Source organism: Protopterus annectens, chromosome 4.part1 (genome assembly GCF_019279795.1).
Source record: "Protopterus annectens isolate FY-2018-M chromosome 4.part1, PAN1.0, whole genome shotgun sequence".
Classification (NCBI taxonomy): Eukaryota; Metazoa; Chordata; order Ceratodontiformes; family Protopteridae; genus Protopterus; species Protopterus annectens.
The window spans coordinates 577,683,122-577,705,839 of record NC_056734.1 but is presented as its reverse complement, the minus strand read 5'-3'; positions in this window follow the sequence as shown (position 1 = coordinate 577,705,839).

Sequence of the window (22,718 nt, the reverse complement as noted above, 5' to 3'; positions counted from 1 at the left end):
TAGACGGAGGTTGGAAGAATTTACTGAAGGATTTGGATAGGCTGAGAAAATGGACAGAAAGCTGACCGCTGAGATTTACTGCAAGGTGAATACCAGACTGAAAACACAACAGCCCTTGCGCAAACTATCAGCTGGGGATGTGGAACTCATGGCAACAATGCGGGAAAATAATTTAGTAGTATTCATTTCACAATGATTGGATCAATGGCAGCAAAGTGAGAGGAGAGTGATAACATTAAACAAAATGAAGGGGTGTACCGACAAGATACATTCCAGAGACAAAGAAGCAATGTTTCTACTCTACAGGGCCTTGGTTATGCCATACCTTAAACACTCTCTGGCATTCAGAAGACTATATAAGAAAACATGTGTCAGGCTGCTGGAAGGAATTCAGAGGAAAGCCATCAAAAAGATCCATAGAATTAAATGCAAGCAATCTGAAAAAATGGATTAAACACCAACCCTTTCTCCTCACAAGTACCAAAAGAAACAGGGGGAGTGGCGTGATGCTGGAGCAAAAAATAATATCAAAGAGCTTTGAAGAAGTAATTCTGAACATTGACAAAAAAGGGGGGAAGTAGGGGGCACAGAGTACAGGGTTTGAGGAGATTGTAGGGATTAACTACTCCCTGGATCTCTGAGAGCTCTTTTCCATAAAGGACTTGTGGCACAATGAAATGGACTACTGAAATGGGTGGCAGAAAGGGCCTCCATAGTCACATTTAACAGAACGTGGAACAAAGAGGGTATGTGTAAGCTAGGAATGGAGAGAAGTGCAATGTTAAAGCACTTAAAATGGTAGGCTAGATAAGACTTAGAGTGGCCTTCTGCCATTAAATGAATGTAGTGTTATGTGACAATCCAAAGATATGTGGGAGACAAAACATAAGGCAGTGGACCTAGTTATTCTGGAATTAACTAATCTGTCAAAAGCTTTAAGGTAATGAAATAAAAAATCCCTCCTTCAGCATACAGTAGTAAAGTCTAATATTTTAAAACAAGTTATCAGTTTACAAACAAGACGCGCTATGAATTACATTTTTAACAGTATCAGAAGACATACTATTATCTTTTTCTTGGAATATAGTAGGAACACAGGTAAATGCCTCTGATCCAATTATTCAGGCTGTTGTTTGGAAATTAAGAGGTGCACCTCCTGCAGGCTGGGCCAAGGTATAAAAAAGTCAGTCTCCAGAGAGGCCACACACTTGTTCTTTTTCTGTCTAGACATTTTGCTATGTTTAAGTAATATTGTGCAATGCCTGGCACTGCAAAGGTATTTGGTGTGTTTTTTAAACTTAATGGAGACATTAGAATGCTGCCACCCTCGAATATAATGTGCATTGAAAGAGCAATAATGTATGATGGAATGCTGGATGTTCTAAATGATTTAAAGCAGATGGAAAATACGATTGCACAGTTTAGGGGTAAGCTTAAGTATTTCTTATATTTCAAAATGAGCCAGGTAGATCATAATGTACAGAATGTCAGAGACTGGGGCAGAGATTAAAAGATTGTTGGCACACACAGGTGGCAGTACGAGTTGGTAAAGAGGGGGTCAGTTTTAAAAAGAACTAATACAACAATATATTTTTGAATGATAGAGACTATTGAGAATACAATCATTGCTAAATACTAAGAGTCCAGTGAAGACCCGCGGTGGTGGTACTGCGGTAGTGTTGTCACCTCACAGTAAGACGCTGTCCGGTTCGATTCTCAGCTAGAGCGTCTTCTGCGTGGAGATATGCGTGAATGGGCGTACCTTCATTGAAGGTTGTGCATCAGGGCTGGTAACTCGGCATGTAAAAATCAACTACCAATCATTAGCGGACTGGAGTTCCGCTGTGGCGACCCCTAACCGGGAAAAGCCGAAAGACACAAATGCACTAAGAGTCCAGTGAAGACATCTGTAGTTGCCACCAGAGCCAGATGGTTCCTTTCATGCACTGCTTTCACGGAATGCATGTAAACACATTTCTGGATGGATTTCTCCTGCTTCTATAGAATGAAGCTTCATCTTGTAAGGTAGTGTGTGTGTGTGTGTGTGTGTGTGTGTGTGTGTGTGTGTGTGTGTGTGTGTGTGTGTGTGTGTGTGTGCGCATGTGAAATGCCCCTAATAGGGATAATTGGTGATTAATTAATTTGCTCAGCCTCACAACCTGTACTTTCGGTAGGGAAAGCAAGAAATCAAATTCTCTACCCCAATCACCAAGATGTTAAAAAAAATTGAGTTTCAAGGAGTTGCCTTGTCAAGTGTGTTGTACAAGAAAATGAGTGTTAAGTGCATTTCATACGGAATTGAGAGCTTCAAGGGAAGAGAAGTTTGGTGCTGCTCATGCTAAGTCTGTTTACAATATGCAACTGTTGTTTAACAAATGGTATCACTATTATGCTAAAAAATTTGAAAGCATTCTTAGTAGCACAGCAGGTTGCATACTTGCTTTTGATGCAGACGGGTGTGGGTTCTACTCCCACAGCATGTAGATGGATTGCTGACACTGCATTGTACTTTAAGGGGGTGGGTTGCTGCAGTCTTGAGTATGTCATCCTTTGGATGAGATGCCTAGTAACTATGAACCTGCTGTCATTTTGTGATCTAGTCTGTATTTTAATATTATCAACTTGCATTTATTGACTATAACATAAGCAGTTTATTCTTCAAGGGAAGCAGGCTCTAAATTTGTAGATGAAACACTGAAATATAAAATGGTTTGCTAACAGCTACCTCTTTATTAGTTACAGATCTCTAATGTGGAATTATTCAGATGACTTTTACTTCTGTAGAGATTGTGCATATTGACTGATATTGGTGGATTGCACCGACAGAAGTTTGAGTTGAATTTTATTGATGAAATGTTCTGAAGTGGGCAGTTTTATCATTATTGGTTCATATATTTTGTGTCATTGCTTACTGGAGAAATGTTCAAAATTGCAAATTTAAAACACACTCCAACAAGTGGTGCTGTATTATACAAGGAATATAATTTAATACAATCAGGAATGTGAAACAAAAAACACGTGCATGTTTGCATGGTCCTAAAAATGTGTGCAAAGGGCTTATAATTTGAAAACAGCCCAAAGTCAAACTTTATCCCACACTTACTTTGTTAACATTCAAGGTGCAGTAGATAACCCAAAGGATAATACAAGAAAAATGATAATGTAAGCCGGAGACTGCAAATCTAAAAAAAATCCTGAAATTGGGAGCAGTAGGAATATGATAAGCATCCTTGAGATCTAGAGTCACCAAGAAATAGTGGTGTAGAAGCAATGCTAGGACCAGCTGTAAGGTGAGCGTTATGAATTTCAGAACTTTTACAAAAGTGTTTAGAAAGGACAAATCTAGTATGGGTCTCCAGGAGTGCTGCTTCTTTGGTACCAAAAACAATTTGGAGTAAAATTATTTGCCTTTGTATATCACAGGCACTGGTTCTATGGTGTCTGTTTCTACTAAGAGATGGAGCACTGGAGAAAACAACTCTTTACTGTATGGTGGGTGTGGGGGAATTCCCATGAAAAGGGGAGAATTTCTATCCACTACCAGGTATATCTTCTCTGAATTATTCTCAGAATCCATTTGTCTAAGATTATTTGTAGACAGACTGAAGGGCTGAGAGAGAGCCCAAGAGAAGGAGGAAGAGAGAGAAGGGCAGGCGGGGATAGGATAGGGGAGCTCTGTGTTGGAGGGGGGACAGGATAGGATGAGGGGGCTCTGTGTCTCAGCATAGTCATTTCTTTGCAGGAGGTTGATCATTGTTCAAAAAGGAACCCCTCTTGTTTGGTTTCAAAGATCCTTCTGCCATTTCCTTTTGGATCCATGACTTTATTTGGATGGGATTTTTGTTTGTTCTGCCCATTGAAGGAAGATGCCTTGTATGGGGAGAACTTGGGTACATAAAAGATCTAGATAACCATGTATTAATTTGCCTCTATCATCCTACTTTTTGAGAATCTGTGTAAAAGAGGGCTACACACCAATTCAGAACTTGGAGCATCCAGAATGTCATCTTTTATATTATCGTAGAAGTTCTGATCATGTAACCATGTATACACTCCTAAAAAGAATAGAAGAAGCAGAATTTTTTGAGACTGTATTTGCATATTCAAGAGCACCTCTCAAAGCATGTTTTGAAACCTGAGTCAAATTAGAAACAATTTCATTCATATAAAGACTTTTGCTCTGCAGGTAAGGATGCTGCAAAACTGCCCAAACTTAACGCACAATGTAAAAAAAAATTCCACATTTAGCCTTAATAATTTATCATTCTAAAGGCAAGATCATTAGAACTAGACAAGATCTAACCATTTTCACTCTTTATTGGAGGAATTAGATTAGATGAAGCCAGGGACTTTTTATTTCAGCAGGCAGCTGGGGATACTGCAGTTGGGTCAGTAGTCAAATGAGAAAAAAGACCTATCATATCCAAACCACCCTATATTTTTTCTAGGCATTTTTAGGGACTTCTGGAATAGATGCCGGTGTCCTGCATGTGGCTTTGTAAACATCTTCCAAGGTTTGTATGACATGGGGATAGCCACAGAATTGGGCACCTCATCCTCTATAAAGCCATATACTCTGCCTAGCTCTGGAGTAGCTACTGACTGTTCCAAAGTAAAAACTTCACAAAATGTAGCAATCATCTTGAGGAAAAGTGAATACTACCACCAGAATTAGCTGTCTGCAGACCATTCTTAGCCAAGGAAACCACATCAGCCTTATAAACAGCTATAATCTGATTATCTGGTGAATGTAGAAGCTTCTGTTTCTTTTTCTTGTGAACTTCAGTATTACATAAAATATCTGGGGACAGAGTATTATGTCTGGCAAGGGGTCTCTTACCCTAGACTACACCTGGACCTAAAAAGTTTGGTATTCCTACACCTGTGTCAAGTACTGGAACAGCCCTGTAGGATGTGTCTAACCCCTGTTCCCTAGCGACCATCAAAATAGACTAGAGGGAGATGGGGAAAAAAGGAGGTGGTCTGCAGGCTGAGCAGTGGTCCTAATAGGAGATGGGGAAAAAAGGATTGCGTCTGCAGGCTGAACAGTGGTCCTAATGTGGAGATGGGGAAAAAAGGACGTGGTCTGCAGGCTGAGCAGTGGTCCTAATGGGAGTGGGGAAAAAGGAGGTGGTCTGCAGGCTGAGCAGTGGTCCTAATGGGAGTGGGGACAAAAGGAGGTGGTCTGCAGGTTGAGCAGTGGTCCTAACAGGAGATGGGGAAAAAAGGAGGTGGTCTGCAGGCTGAGCAGTGGTCCTGACAAAACCACTAACCATAGGCTGAGGCATAGTTTTATTCTGATTTTTCTTTTTAGATGCAATTTGATGGGGTGGGGGGTGGGCACAGTTTGAATCTCTCAAGTCAGGGGAGAGAACACCAGCCAGAATAATAAACTGACAGTACTGGATTATGTGTCACAATAAGCACTTAAAGTTTTTAGTAATAAGTATTCTCCCACACAACTAAACTTTGCAAACTGTGCTATTATCTCAAGAAACAGTTTGAAATGTGTTCAGAATTATTTTACAACTGACAGAAGTTAAAGAATTTCCAGTACACAAAGTCCAAACACCAAACCAACCAATGTGCCAGACTAGTGGTAGCATACTTTAAGCACATTAAACTGCCATAAAATAACATTTAATAGCAATTTAAACTATATTTTATTGTCAGAAAGAGTATAATCTCTAAAGCACATTCAAATAATTTAATTTGTACTAAAATCATGGTCGGATATTAAAAACACACAGGCAGAGTCATACATATAGTCTCTGGAACTCAGTTGTGATGTAATACTTCAACATTCCATTTTGTTAAATAATCAGGACATGGCTAATAGCTTACAGGACAAGAGCCTGGGCAGCTATTTGTTGTTAATCTTCCTACTACACACTGACTTCCAGTGAACTATGTCATTTTTCATAGGTCTTACATCTTGCCTCATTAAACCACTTGACAAAATACAGTTTTGTGGAGAACTTGAGGAATATTTTCACTGATTTAGACTGAGGAAATTCTTTCCTGATACAGGAGAACACAGACAATGTGAATCTAGAAATAGCTACAAAAATCTTCCACCTTCACTCCTCCAGCTGGGCGCAGTGCAAAGCTAGACAGCTATACTGACTGTTTTAGACAAAGTGTGATTCGTTGAATCCTGAATGTACAGAGAGAGACTCATTACAAACTTTCTTCCTTGGAAAGAATGGCGATAAAGTCCTTGAAATCCAAAAACACCATCATCATAAAAAAGGCAGACAGGGGTCTGCACTGGTTATCCAGAACAGTGTCAACTACATTGCTGAAGCTAATAAACCGCTTTTTGACCACATTTACTATAGACAGCTGACTGAGAATACAACTCAAATGTATGCGAAGAAACTAAAGAACATTATTAAATCTTTCCCAGATTTCATATAGGGCAGACTAAATGATCTCATTACCAAAAATTCATAAGCCAGGAAATCTAGGGAAACCAAATGTATTAGGAAAAGGAACCCTGACAGAAGGGATTTCTGGGTTTGTGGAGAAAATTCTGAAACCACTGGTTAATGAGATGGACAGCTATATTCAAGATACAAATCATTTTCTTTGCATTCTGTCAGGGTATTGTGACCTACTGCCTAATACTGTTTTAGCCACAATAGATATTACATCCCAGATAAAGAACTAATTGCTGCTTGTCTCATGTACTTGCAAGGGAAATCAGATCATTGCATTACTCCAGATATAGTTAGGCAACTTATAGAGTTTATTTAGACACAAGACAATTTTACCTTTAATGGGAAACATTATGTTCTGACTATGGGCATTGCAGTGGTCCTTGGGTACTTGGTGACTATGGGCACTGAAGTGGTCCTTGGGGATTTGGTGAGTATGGACACTGCATTGGGCACCATAATGACTCCACAATACGCAAATCTCTGCATGGCAAACCTAGATGAGGAATTTCTACAACATTGCACACATAGGCCTTTCACTTATTCCCATTTTATTGACTTATTTATAATACAGGCATATAGCATTGTCTCCTTTGAGGAATTTTACCAAGGACTCAATAGAATTCACCCACCTATTAAACTCTCCTTGGAGTACTCAACTTCAAGTGTAACCTTGATAGTAAGATTACTGTACAAATTAGGACACTGATGACAGGTATCTACAGGAAACTAACTGACAGACTGACAGATAGACTATAGTCCAGAATGGTACAAAACTCTGCAACCATCCAAGATGCAAAACACGTCAAATGATTTGTACAGATTCCAACATAAGAATTTCACAGGACATTAGTTTCAAAATATAGAATTCTTTCAGTTACATTTCTAAAAACATGGTTTGTTTATAAAATGAAGAGAATGTCCGCAGACAGGTTACACAGGACAGACTAACAAGTACTCAGAACTAGGATGAATGCCCATAGCCATACAGTTACAAATAAAATAAATGATGAGCCAGTGGAAGCACACTTTTCCCAGTCTCATCATTCTGTATCAGATATGACAGTTAAGGCTCTTAAAGGACATTTCTGCACACCTTTGGAAAGAAGAATGGAGATTAAGTTAATTGTGCAGTCTGAGAGTCAGTGGTATGAACCTGTATATTGGTTTTATGAGACACTATAGTACCTAACTTTTCCTTTTGAGAAACTAACAGTGGACATAAAGAAGATAAACCGAAGAGCAATGTGTGATTATAATTCTTTTTCTAGTGATGCTGGATTTACATTAAATTCCAACTGATGATAATTTCAGCATATTAACAGTAACCATTAAGATTATTGAGGTCTATATTTTAGCACCACTGTTTTATTGGTTTTATATCATAAGTTCAAAGTTTGAAAACTTCGAATCTCATATGATCGACATATGAGTGAAGTTTTCAAACATCGAACATTTCAACGGAGATCGCCGTCGGAAATTTTTCCCTTCACTTCAATGTAGTGCAATCTTGGAGTTGGTATACTTAAGTAGTGGGGGTGTGGGGGGTGCAGGGGGGCTTGCCCCCCTGCATAGAGCATTCAGGTAGTTTTTTTGTTTTTACTTTGTTTACATTTTAAGTTCAATATTTGAAAACTTCACTCATAGGGAGTCGACCATATGAGATTCAAAGTTTGCAGACTTCAAACTTATAATATAGACCCGTTTCATTCATGACAAGAAAATAGTACTTTCACATAAGGTAGCATTCTGGTCAGATTAGTAGTTGCTATAAACGTAACAGTCCGTAAGGTCTTGACGTTCAGGCAGTTCTAACAGTATAACAGAACGTTATCCATTTTGACTGCTGTTCCGAACCTTAGACTGACATAATAACACCATTTTCTTCTTTCTCTCTCTCCTTCTTTCTCTCAGTTAGTTAACCACAGCCTATGTAACGAATTAACTGCATACAACGTCCATACATTTTAACCATGTAAATCTCTTGGTAATGCCTGCCTTTCTCATCATTGTGAATTGGACGTTATTACTATTTCATATTCTCTGTTAAGCAAAACATCTAAGACTGTTTGTTTAGACAGACTAACAATTTACAAATTGTAACTTTTTGTTTTCCTTCTCTGGATTTAACTAATCTCCCTCCCTACACATCTTTTGTTTTGAGATTCATTGTCTCATTAAATGTCAGAGCAATGTGTCTGAGAGTTATATGTAGTCCAAGCTGCATTTTTTCTACAATAGCATTTGTCAAAATGTCTCTTTTTAGTCAATTTTGAAATAAATGATGTACTTCCCTTTCTGGACATAAGTAGATATTTAAGCACTGTATTTAACATCAGTGATTTAAAACCTCTGATGAAGGGCTCATGCCAGCTGGAAAGCTTGAGTAATTTGCAAAACATACGTTGGTCCAATAAAAGGTATTACATCACATTTGGAATGGTTTTGAACACTCTCAGAATTGTCGTGATATGGAGAGGGTGGTATTGACTTCAATATTCACAAGCAGTGTTGCAAATTAAAGTGTTTAACACGATTTCTTGCATTTAAAGTAGTTTATTTACTTGGAAAAAATATTAATTCTTCTAGCAAATCATGGAGTAACAGAAGATAAATTTCATTTAATTTACATCCGTGCTCATGGATTCCTTCACACACTATACCCATCCCAGGCTGCACCTCCTTTCTGGAGGAAGGCCATAACAGTCAATCCCAGAGTAAATGTTTGGATACTCATCCAGCCATCAGGTTTATGTTTAAAAGAAGATAAAGGGCCACACTGCTTAATATGCAGGGGAATTTATTCCAGAGGTTTTGGATGTGCTTAGTTATAAACCTTTCGCTCTTCTGTGTTTTATTTATCTGTTGCTGAAGATTTAGGTCCCTGGTTCTAGTACTGGTAGAGATACTGGACTTATGAAGAAACAGGAGAATCAGGACAATCAGGTCTCTAATGGAGCAGTGAGCAAGACAGAGATTTCCTCTCCATAAGGCACTGAATAAAGGGATAGAACTTCCAGCCTCAATTGGTAGCTGAAGGATTTTAGGCATGTGGTATTTTTGGTTAGGAACTTTTATGAGCATTATAATTGTTTGATATATTTAGTGAAATATGTTCCAAAGGGGGAACTGTAGTCAGTAATTGGCCTGATCAATACAGAATATAAGGGCATGATTACCAAATTAGACCTTAATATTCTGTTGACAATTAGCTGTGCTAGCTAAAAGAGTTTTCTGACAACTGTTGTCACGCAATGGTCAAAAGAGATGGAATTATCAGCACAATAACTAAGGTCCATGACTACATTTTGTTTTGTTGTGGTATTGTCTAAACAGTGTAATAAGGGAGGGGCTGTCTGCCTAAAGTAGTAATAGTATACTTTACAGCCTTTTGTTTGAGAGCATTTTTAGTTTATCAAGGGTTTAGTAGGAGGAGTTCATTCTGAAGGTTTGGATGTCAGAGGATGACTTAACAATATCCCCTAGTTCACAATTGACTGCAAACTTTGTTAGCCAGAGGTCTTGGTTCTCTGCTTGGAGATCTGAGAAGTACATACCAAAAAGAAGTGGTTCCAGCACTGGGCCCAGAGAGATATTTCTGGTCACGTTCATGCTTTCTGATTAAGCACCTGTACCTCACACAGTATGGGTTGTGCCTTTTAGCCAGTTTGCTATCCATCTTGATATATCAGATGACTTTTTAAAGCATTTAGAATTTGTATGTAACACAAGGGCCTTAGTCAGGTCATGATATGCCACTTGCACTATATGGACACTATCTACAACCTCAGTAACCCTTTTGAAGATATTTACCTTAAATAGATTGATTCTATCCTTCACATAGTCAGATTATTTGTGGTCAAGTCTAACAGCATTCTGGATATCATAGTTTATGAGGTAACATATAATACCTCTCATGACTTTGTGGATGAGGCTCATACCTCTCAAGTGTACCTCATTACGAGGAACGTACCTCATTTTGGGTCTTAAAAAATTCATGTTCCTCAAAGTTCCACATCAAAAAGGTCTGTCATGTATTCAGTGTTAGGAATTTTTTTAATTGATATCCATGTTAAATAGACATGAATCACATTAATTCATTTAAAGATCTTTTTTATAAGTAAAACCAGCATATTTTAACCATCCTGTGACCTTCCTAGTTGAAGTTGTTAGTAAGCCATTAGTATGTGTTCCACATTTTTCCCATTTGTTCCACATTATGAGGGCTAGTGTTCCTCATTTTGGAGCTGGATGGTTGAGAGCTATGTTGAGGCTTGTAAAGCTGATTGCTGTGTAAATACCTGGGTAAATTGTAAGCCCAGCTTTGGAGAGGCATCACCACTGCTGTACACCACTCATTAGAAACAAAACCAGCAGTTAAACTTAGGTTAAACAGTTTGTGGACTGTATTTGGAAGGGCATATTTAACACTGTTAATTAAGCAACCAGTTTTCAGATCCCAGGAGGACATATCATCATCATTCACAAGAATTTATCCCCCTGAAGAGTCTTCTGCCTTGTCCTGTACAAGTTTAGAGATCAGGAATCTAACTCTAGGAAGCGGCAACATGGGTAGTGACTCTGCTACAGTCTCAGAGAGAGCTGAGTCCTATTAAATTCCTGTGTGCTTTTATTAAAGGATAACCCTTCCTGTATAAGAACATTGAATTTCCTTGGCTCAACTCCTAGATTTGTAGCCACAATTCTATAATGCCTGTACTGAATAAAATCCTTAATAAACAATGTCCAAAGGGACATTTTTATAACTATTAATCTCTTGATATCAGAAGTGGCCTGACAGAAATTAAATTATCCATCTAGCTGTATGCAATTATATATAAGGCAGTAATATATTTTGTGACTCCATACCAAGTTTTTTTTTAGAAAAATGCAAATGGTTAAAGGAACTGAATTTAACACTGGATTTTTATAATTATTGTACTTCTATTAAAAGCAAGAACTGCATTATTCATTAAAAAATATCAGTTAATCGACAACCTTGGAAAATAGATTATTTCTATGTTTATAAACAACACGGCTATGAAAGATCCAAGAAATTTACATTTGATCAAGCTCTATCATACCTTAGCCTCACAGAGTTCATTCACCAGTCTGCTACTAAACTTGCCTTCCTCTGCTTTTGTAGCTGGGCTAAATCAGAAGATTTTTTATCTGTTATTCCTTGTTAAGAAGGTGTAGCAGTTTTAGAAATATCATTTTTATACATTTTAATACTTTCAAAACTCAAACTCCATACTCATGCAGTTTTTGTTCAGGCTTCTGTTGTTTTATAATTAGTCCTTTGGAATGTATTTTCTCTTTTAATATTATAAAAAAGTTGTGTCATTTAGTTTTATTTGTTCATATGTCAGTTCTTCGTGTTTCCTTAGTCTTAAGCATTCTCTGACAAATGAGAGCTCAGTCCTTCACCTAGGTCTTACTCTTTTAACACAAGCATCTATTATAACCTTCATTATGCTGCTCCCACTAGTTAACTTTTTAACATACCCATTAACCCATCTTCCATTCTTCCTTTTTGCTCAGGTAATTTCTGATTTCTGCGTATGTTATATGTAAGTGCTCCTTTTGCAGCTGTATGCTGTTGATATGGGTGTGTAAAACAGCAGTTTTCTCTTCTTTCAACCCTATATGATTCATGATATAATTTGGTAATTCCATTGTTCCAGTTTTGTTTATATAATCCTTTTCAAACAGCAACAGATTATTCTAATAAGGAATCCGTTCCCTGAATAAGCCAACATATTTAGTAATGAATATTTCCACATGTAGATAATTGTTGTGATTATGTTTCTGATAATCTCTTTGCCTTTAGACAAGGAAGTATTTCTAAAATAACCTGTTCCTTAACTGTTATCTGAATATCAAAATAAGTTTTGAAAGTTTATTCTCCTCAATACATTTTATGTTAATTTTACTCCGGTATGTAACTACTTTACTAATTCTCTTTTTCTTATGTAAAATTCTTTTATGACTAACTGTATACTAAGAGTTTTGGGCCTTAGAAAGGAGATTACTAACATTTTATTTACTTTTGATAGTACGGTAAAAGTCGACTTGTTTTATTATTTTTTTTTTCAATTTTCAAATGTCAGATTTGAGCTTTGAGCATTTTCCATATATAAACATCTGCATTTTTAACATATTCTATATTTTCTGCATCTTGTTTACTTTGAGATTCTGTTTTTCTCATTTTTCACTTTTCTTTACTAATTCACCCAGACGTTTTTGTTCTGAATCACTATTCAGGTATTAGTTCCTCACTTCTGTCTGCTGCACTTACTATTTCTATTTCACCCTGTTATGTATTTATAAGGTTCTATTATGGATCAACAAATGGCAAAATTGTGAACTCCAAAAATGCTGAAAAATAATGCTGGAAACAGAGAAGGGAAAAAAGTTAACTTCAAGCATTTTTTGCATGGGGGAAAACCTCTTGCACCCCCTGATGTGGGTTTAAGCCCCCCACATCTCCAAATGTATATATACCAACTCCAAATCTGTATTAGCTCGAAGAAGGGAGAAATCTCCCTAAAGAAGGAAATCACTGACTATGATTTCTTATGGGAAGCAGACACTGAGGTTAAGTTCCACAGTGTCTTTTGCTTCAGACAACAGATACGTGACGATTTTCACCTTTACCACTTGTAGAGGAGCTGTGCTCACAATTCTCTACATAGTCATTTATTCTACTGCTTCCATCAGCATCTGCATGTGCTGTACTCTAGTACTGGTTTCAACTCATTCAAGCCTACAGCACTTTTTTGTATACTTTCAGTTCACACTAATAGCTCCTTGCAGCGCCCAGACCTTCTTTGGGTCTGGCTTCTTTAACTAAGTGATTTTTCAGCTAATAATAGACAATATTAGACAGGGCAAGGAGTTATTAATAACATTATGATAATATTATTAATCTATGATGCCCCATAGTAGTGAAAACAATCACTTTTTCTCACTTATCATTCATATTTTCATATTTATGTTCATATTTTTATAACCGTAAGCCCTACATCTTATTGAGGGGTATAGTGAGATATGACATGGTGGGAGACAGGAAAAGTTACTGTCATGTCCATTTATATCACACTGTATCTGAGATATTGGCAGCTATTTATTAATTATAAAAAGAAACAATATTTCCATATGTACTTGACACTTCTAAAACAAGTGGCTAGCCAATTGTTGAATGGCATCAGGGGAAACCTTAGACATTATTGAATAAAACATTCTTTGATATTTGCACTGCAAGTTGGATATTTTCTTGAGAAATATTTAGTGCTATTTATATTGCTAAATATACAATTAAACATATGTTTTCATAGTTCTGTAAATATCTGAATAAAAGTATACTGTTAGAATAATGTCTTGTCATGTGAGAGCTTATGTCTGGCTAACAAAAATGCTCTAGCAGTATATATCTAGGCTGTACAATTTCTAAAATATGACAATTTGTGAAAGAGTTGAAAAACATATAAATTTGGTTTTGTGCAAGTTATAACACGGTGCAGAATTTATGGAAAGACAATAACTACACTGACTATTATCACTATATAAAAAACTCCGTACTAATAACACTGCTATTTATACAGTCTTGATAGCTTTTATTGTTCCCAAAATATTTACATTTGCTTAGCTTATGCTTTTTAAGTTTACTTTGCAGAAAATGCTCTGGAATGCAAAATGTATATAGGCTGCTAGAGGTGTAACATTCCACACCATGGAGATATCAATGACTTAAACTCACGTTAGAAATGCTTTTCTACTGAGAAGCCATTTTAGTATTTTGCTGAAGTTCTACTTTTCTTCCTTCTTTATATGTACTCAGAGTGATTTATGAAATATTTTAGTCATGTTGTCTACATCTGTTTCTAAGGATCTTTTATAATTTAATTTGGTAAGAAATTCCCTTATCCTTTCCTTTAAACCATCTTGTTTTGTTGTTAACTTAAAAAAACTCTTGACTACCAAGATTCTTTGACAGTGCACATGATGTATAGCATGTCTTTTGATTGTATCACTCCTGCTTATTAATCATCAAACTGACTGTTCATGTAAAATCCAGGGCATTACAAAGTCTGTTTAAGGTTTCACAGGAGGGCATAGAATAAAACTTGCTCTCATAACAACAGAATTGACCTTTAACCATTGATGTCTGGTTGACCATATGTTTTCAATGGTGGGAAATATAATTCTCTCAACTTTCCTGGACCTAAGTTATGAATGCTAGTCAAAGAAAGCAAACCACAATATCTAGTTGTTTATAAGTAACTGTAGATTAGTCTGGCAGCTAGTGTACATGATTAAGGCTTTGGACAATTCAAGTGTTGCTTCCTATAGTCCAGGGTGCAGGTTTGATTCCGTATACCTCCATGTGTGTGACTCTGAACAAGTCATCTAACTAGGCACTGTTCACGGGTCACTCGTGAAAAGTGACATCTGTACCCAGTGATCTGTTTTAGTCAGTAGACTAATAAAGTAAAATAAACTTCAAACTTCGTCACTGATAAAGGTGAAATAAGCTGTCTGATATTGTAATCTGCAGTACTACCTGAAAATGTTCCAATATATTTCAGTCAAGTTATTGCTGTCCGTTATAAATTTTTCATGCCACATGTGATAAAAGTAGCATTTTTATTATTTTAGTTTTATTGTAATGCTGTACTCTTTGCTTCAAGAAAAATCATTTAGTGCAAGGCCAACCAAGAAGTAGTTTGTATTTTGAATATTTATGGTACTATTTTATCACAACAAAATGTCTACAATAATATTTTAAATTTGCCAGTTTATTAATTATTTCAAGCTTTGAAGTTTAAACTATTTAGCCTTAATTTAAGTCAAACATCAAGGAGTTTAAAAAAAAAATGTTTTCTTTAAAATCGTATCATGGACATCATAAAACAAGGAGCACTCACACTAATTTCAAGTTTCTCACAACTGTATTACTTTTCTTTAATGTGTTCTCTTTTGGACTCTATACTCCATTGCAGAAAGTACTCTGCCGAATACTAGTCTCCATTTTAACTTGGATTCATATATTTTTTATCTGTGCTCAGTAGGAATGCATTTTAAAGTATCTCTAGTGTAGCAGCTGTATGCTTTCAAGACTTTGCAAGTGTTTCACTGTAATTTCTATTTGAAAAAGTGCTCACATTTTAACCATATACATCAATACCAGCAGATTTAATGTTTTACAGTTTTAACAGTCATTCATTTTAGTGTAAATTCTTGAATAAGCACAGGTTTTATACAAAACAGGATGTTCATATATTTATTCTTCTGTTAAAAAATTAGACACTAGAGATTTCTTAGATATTGTAATGCATAACCACTCCAAAACATTTTAACTCGGTGCCTTGTGTACAAATTTAATTATATTTTGACTCCTTGGCTAAATGCTTACCTTGGTTTAAACATATAAAGCTACAGCTTTGTCATTGCGCTAAGTGGGCAAAGCCATGCATTCCTTGGGGGGTCTTCATGCAGTGTGTGTGTGTGTGTGTGTGTGTGTGTGTGTGTGTGTGTGTGTGTGTGTGTGTGTCTGTATGTAACACTCGCTCAGTGCTGTTTACATTGTAAGGGTATTTAAAGGACTCCCTACCAATGAATGCTTTCTGCTATATGACTTCTAATTTCAGGGGACCAGAGAGTTTTTAAAATAAGACTCCAAAATTTCTATTAGTGCCTAACCTGAAGCAGCAGTAATTAACAGTTCATATAAGCATACATATGTACTCTTGCTTCTGACTTTACTTTTATGTCATCTGTCATTAGTTCTGACTCAGATAAATTAAATGTTCAACTAAAAACCTAAATGAAAACTAGATTTAACTAGAAAAATAGAATTATTATTATTTTTAATGGGGAGTGCAAGGCCCAAACTCTACCTCATTCCTGGAGATGTGCTGTCTTGCCTCATCGTCTGCCAGTTACAATAACCATCTTCAAGGTTGCATCAACTGGGAGGAAAAGGAGAAGCCCCCCCCCATACACCTTCTCACACAATGACTAGTAGTTTCATACATTTTTTTCATGAAGTGACCTTGTTGATTGTATTGAGTTTGGGCAAATGCACTGATTTCAGCAAAACGTATAATTGCATTTAAAATATGTGCATATAGACATACATTTATATATTATGCTAATCTACAAAAGCCATCTTCTATTAATAATCTAAATCACTAACAGCAGTAAAGCAGAAAATTAAAACCACATAATCTTCTATGAATGTGAATACACTGGTTCTCAGAATGTTTCTGTTGGGATAGGACATGAGTAATGTTTGATACACCTATAACCGTAATGACAATTAATGTAAAACAACATAGTCATGCATTCATATCCTAGTGTAAATCAATGCTTCAGAAATAGTTATCACTTCTACTTAACTACACATGCAAGCTGCAAATAACATGGCAGTTTTTACAGACCTAGCTTGTCATATTATACCTATGTACAATATGTATGCTTACAGAGAAGGTAAGAAAGAAGCTGTCACCCATGCTTTCTACTCAAACAACCAATGTGACAACATTGAAAGAAAAAACATTGCTCATTTACAACTGATCAAGAATGCATTTCCCCTACAACCCACCCAGTAAGATCAAAACACGTATATCTGGAAGGATCAAGCCCTTCAGGACTTAGGGACAAGCCTTCTACGCACTTGAACCTATATACATATAGACGGACAGATAGATAGATAGATAGATAGATAGATAGATAGATAGATAGATAGATAGATGGATAGATAGATGATAGATGGATATCTAGATAGATAGATAGATAGATAGATAGATAGATAGATAGATAGACGATAGATACTACACCTACCATTTCACAACAGTGAGGACAGGAAAAACTCCTCATTATAAAGTGTACAGCAGCCTTGCACAATGATCACACTGTACATATGAACTAGGCTTTGATCTTCAATAAAAAGTGATTAGTCATGTTCAGGACTGTGATTACATTTTTCTCAATCACCTGTAAGTTAAGTGCCACCTATGACATCATCATTCTGTCACTAAGTTGAACTCTTTTTCCAGTAAGATTTCCAGATATGTTTTGATGGGCAGATTTATAGAAAAACAGTTTTAATCCAACCAGATTTTTGTTTTATATCACTATTTTAAACTAGGATCCACTGATCAGTCAGCATTGAATGAATTTTGAAATCATTTATGTTTTTTTCCATTCAATTTGGGAGTCTAACAAAGTCTTATTTTATAAGAAAATTACAGTATTTCATAGTATATGCAGTACAGCTCAAGGTATAGCTACATGACATGAAGCAATGCAATGCCTGAAAACAAATCTTCTTGTACCTAGTTATATTTTGTGGATCACATGATAGCAAACATAAGTTGCTGTTTGTTTCTTGTCTGTTTCAGCTACTGAACTCCTCCTCTTCATGGACTTAGGAGGGTATTATGAAAATAATTCTAGTCATGTCTTCCTTCTTTAAGTGTTTCAAATGATCATGAATAAATGAGTTCACTAAACTATAGCATTTGTTGGGAAATTGCAAGGGAATATTTCAAAACATTTAATGTATAATGTTATGTGAAATGTGTGATGAGCAGTGATGTGCAGTGAGTGGGTGATCCTGAGATACTTGTAGTGCAATTGAATTATGTAAGGAAATAGCCTGATATTCATGATATACAAATGACAGAATAATGTCATGCAAATAAGTGTCTTCATGTAAATGAGGTTCACAGTGTATTTATATGACAAAAATCAGAATGGCAGAGCAATTCTGGCAATTACCACAGATGACTAAAGCTCTGACTTGTTAATGAACTACTTCCTGTGTCAGGGGTACAGAGTCTGAATTTTTTCATCTTCATTTGTCCACTGTGTGACTTTGAGCAAGATAGTCACTTAAACAGATGATGTTTTATGGCAAGTAGGAATTTGGGTTAGGCTCCTTAATGGTCTTATGGACTGTATTCCTAGTTACTGCCTATGAACCAACTTATGAAATAGTACTCATCCATCCACATCCATGAGGAAAAAGGTATCATACGAGAGTCAGCAGACGTGTCTCGCATATATAAAATAAGGGGGCATGCATGGACTGCCCATTCCTGTGGATGCAAAAGACTACATATTATTAACCATCCTTGCTCCAAGAATGTTTCAGTCACTACCAGGGGACACAGTAATAATTTCACAGGCATCAGCCTGCTTTGTGGATCCTACACTGGTTCCTTGACATAATGCTACAGCATGTAGAGGAGCATGGATGGAATCCATGGATAGCAGATGAGAGAACCAACACTTTGCATACATTTTGCTGCATAACCCATGTTGCTGAAGTCCCAGGGGTCAATGTTTGCATCCATATTGCTGTCAAAGACATACTTGATGCACATTATGTCCAGTGCATCAACCAGAGTGGCTTTCACTCCATCAACTACTGGGTGGTATGCAAAGCACAGGGTATTATACAAAATGTGTGTGTGTACACCACCCAGGCAGTTCCCATAATTTCCACATTTGGTATACGTGCAATCTCCACCATTCCTGGTGGATGACCTTCCACATGCTCATTTAATTGGTAGGGGCAAGCATTTCTGAGTAGGTAGACAGGACTATATGGTACCACTTTAAGCAGGCAGCAGGCAACAAATAACAATGGCCAGTGGTGTACATATATGTTAGATATGCCTGGGAATTGTGGACGATGAATCTCATCTGATCTCACATACCATGATTGAGATGACATAAAATACAACAATTCTGCAGGCACAGAAAATTGCCAAATATGTGTATGGACTCCTAAATTGATGTTTTCCCTTCTGGGCTTTGTCTACTTATGCACAGCAATATTAATCTGATACCTGAAGACAGATATTTGTAGAGTATGCCATGCATCATACTGTGACAGTAGCAGACAGGAATTAAATTCTCTAGTGGTGAGATTAAGCTGCCATGTCACAAAAATGTGCTTACCTACTTTACTGACAGGATTTCTTCCTATTTTCTCAATAAAATTCTGGAATATATCCTCCTTGAACTATTTATGCCTTCCGCGAACACAAAATTCTGTTGAAGCATTGCTGTCAGTACTAGTAAGAGAACAGAATAGAATTGTCGAGCTACATTTGCATATGTCAGCTGGATGCTCAAGTTCTCCTAAAAAGCATAAATTAGTTGAGAGACATAAACGTTTGCAAGATGTTATTGCTAATAAAGACAGCTATGACATCCAGAACTTTCTGAAGGCTGTAACTCTGCTTCTGAAAGTGTAGCGTGTATTTATTGGCTCTTGTGTCTCCCATGTGTGTTTCACTAGTGTGTTTCACATACTTATCTTTTGGGATTTCATTTGAATAGGTTGACTTATTTTGGGTGTTGTGAGTTTGCATAGACTGAAACTCAATATATGTTTACTTTTGGCTTAAGTTTCCTTTATTTGAAAACCATGGTGCATTGGATTTTAAAAGTTTCAAATTTGTAGGTGATGGTTCTATATTCTGGGTCTATATTATTTGAGCTAATGCTTAACTGAGTGAATTGCTATTTGTCAAACTAAATTAAGTGAAAGCTCAATTAAGTGAACGCTCGGTTAAGCAAAAAGTTTCCCGCGAAAAACAGCTGCCCACCCACCAATCGGAACAAATAAAACAAAATTTAAAACTCTTCAAAGTGGGGGGCTTCACACTCGCCCACACCCCCCAGTTGTGGGGGCTGTGCCTTCCACACCACCCCTAACTAAATATACCAACTACAAGATTGCAGTACAGTGGGGAAAAGGGCAAATACACAATGATGGCCAACCACATCCTTTCCCTGGGAAAAAATTCACTTAACCAAGCGTTCGCTTAATTGCGCTTTCACTTAATTCAGTCTGTCAAATGGCAATTCAATCAATTAAGCATTCACTCAAATGATATTCTGAGTCATGGTGCTATCTGTGCTGCTAGCTAACTGTTGGTTTCAATAAAGTGAACTTCGGTGAAGTTGTCCGTTGATGTAGTGTGCATTCAATTAACTCATCTCAATGTTTTGGGTTTCGATGATGTGGTAATTTGAGGTAATGAAATAGATCTGTAAGGAGGAACATTAAAGAGGGAAGCCCTTCTCAGCTGAATTGACAGACTCTGCATGCAGGATGGTATATATACTATGCTCATGATGGCACTGTGTAATTTAAATTTAATTTGTAATATAAGAAATACACAAAAAACTGTACCAAAACGAATACCAGTCAAGGTTGCAGGATGTCTCAATGTGTATAAGGAAACAAATCAAATCCACAAAACACTTTTTATTAGCAGAACAATCAAAAGCTGGTAAGCGCTTTCGTTCCAAAAATACAGAACTTCATCAGACAATTCATACTTCAAACCACCCATATTTAAACTAAATTAAATTAAATTATCATGTGATTATCTTAATTTAGTTTAAATATGGGTTGTTTGAAGTGTGAATTGTCTGATGAAGTTCTGTATTTTTTGAACAAAAGCACTTACCAGCTTTTGTGTGTTCTGCTAATAAAAAGTGTTTTGTGGACTGGATTTGTTTCCTTATACACATTGAGACATTCTGCAACCTCGACTGGCCTTCATTTTAATTTGTAATATATATTATAATTAATATATTTTATTTTTGTTTTCTTTTTCTGCTTTTCCCATCTTTCTACAAATCCAGCTATGATACAGATTGAAAAACACTAGCAGACACCTGGGTCATTTCTAGCTGGTGTGTCTGGTTCTGGGTCACCATCTGTCAGCAGTCCTGCCTCTCACTAGGAAGAATGGAAATCACTGCACTAAAGGCAACCTAGGGGACTCACTGGTGACCTCTGTAGCCACCTCACATAAGACAGGGTGGAGGTTCCTGTCCTAAGTGTAGCTTGGAGGCATTCCGCTTGGTCATTCTGTATCAGGTATAGTAGCAGGTTGCATCCTAAGTTCTCCAGCAGATGGATCTGCAATGGTAACATGGAGTGCCTCCTGACATGGCTGGCAGAGTCTCATGACCTGCAGCCCCTGTCATCATGCCATCAGCAGCATTGCATGTCCATGATTTGATCCATAGTGGTGACTAATGTCTAGGTTGTATCACCTCTGGACTAAATAGATAAGTCACATCTTCCTTGCTCTATCTTCCATCCTTGTGTGCCCCTCCCTTATAAATCATTTCTCATATCCAGCTTGTAAAGCAAACACCTTTTTACTAGCTGGCTTCCTTCTGTATGTCTGTGTCCTTGAATTATTTTTCCCACGTTTTATGTTTATTGTATGCCTGCAAACGTTCAGTCTTTTCCCATATTTTGTGTCCATTCTACCCGTCTATGCCTGCATTTTATGTTTGCCTGCCACTGCTCCCTTCACCACTCCTATTTTCCTTCTCACCTTACCTTAAATACATCTTCTTTAAATATATAAAATGGGTACCTGTCTCAAGAAAACAATGTCTTTCTTACCCCCACTTGTCAATTCTTTCACTTATCCTTGTATATGTTCCTCTGTTTGCTATTCCTTTTCCTACCTTTGCTATCCCTCCTCTTTCATCACCTTTTATAAAATGAACTGTATTGGCACTTTGCTGGGCTGTCCGTCTGTGGTCTGCTCACAGTGGCCAAGTTGCTGCTGTGATAGACTTCATTGCACACGTAACACGCATAGCCTCAAACACCACCTTACTGTCCTTGTTGCATTGGTCACATGACTGACTGTAGCACGGCCTCTTTGCTACTGCTCAGTAGCACTTCTGCTGCCAGTAATATAGCCTGTTCAGAATACTGGAGCTGTACATGACTTGATATGTACCTAAGTAGGACTGGGCCACATCATGCTACAGAGTCCTTGATATTTAGTGCTGCATCATTGCAAAGTAAATGTTTCTCAGCACTCCTATAATCTTTTACACAGCTACAGACTTTACATTAACAATATTATAATACTGAAGTTGTTGAAGCATTGGAAACATGAGCCACAAAGCATTATAAAAAATGATGAAGTTTATATCACATGGGATCATCCATTATCAGCAGTTGAAAAATAGCTGAGAGAAAACCAGATATAGTAATCCATGCAAAGAAGACAAAAGAAACATTGATCATTTAAACTGCCATACCCAGAGATTATAGTGTCTTACGTACAGAGAGACATAAAATCATAAAAAAAAGGATTCACAGGTAGAACTGAGGGCAATGTGGAAAAAGGATACTCAGACAGTTCCAGTAGTAGTAGGGGCAATGGGTCTCATAAAAAAAGAATTTACAGTTGTATTTAGATATGTTACCGA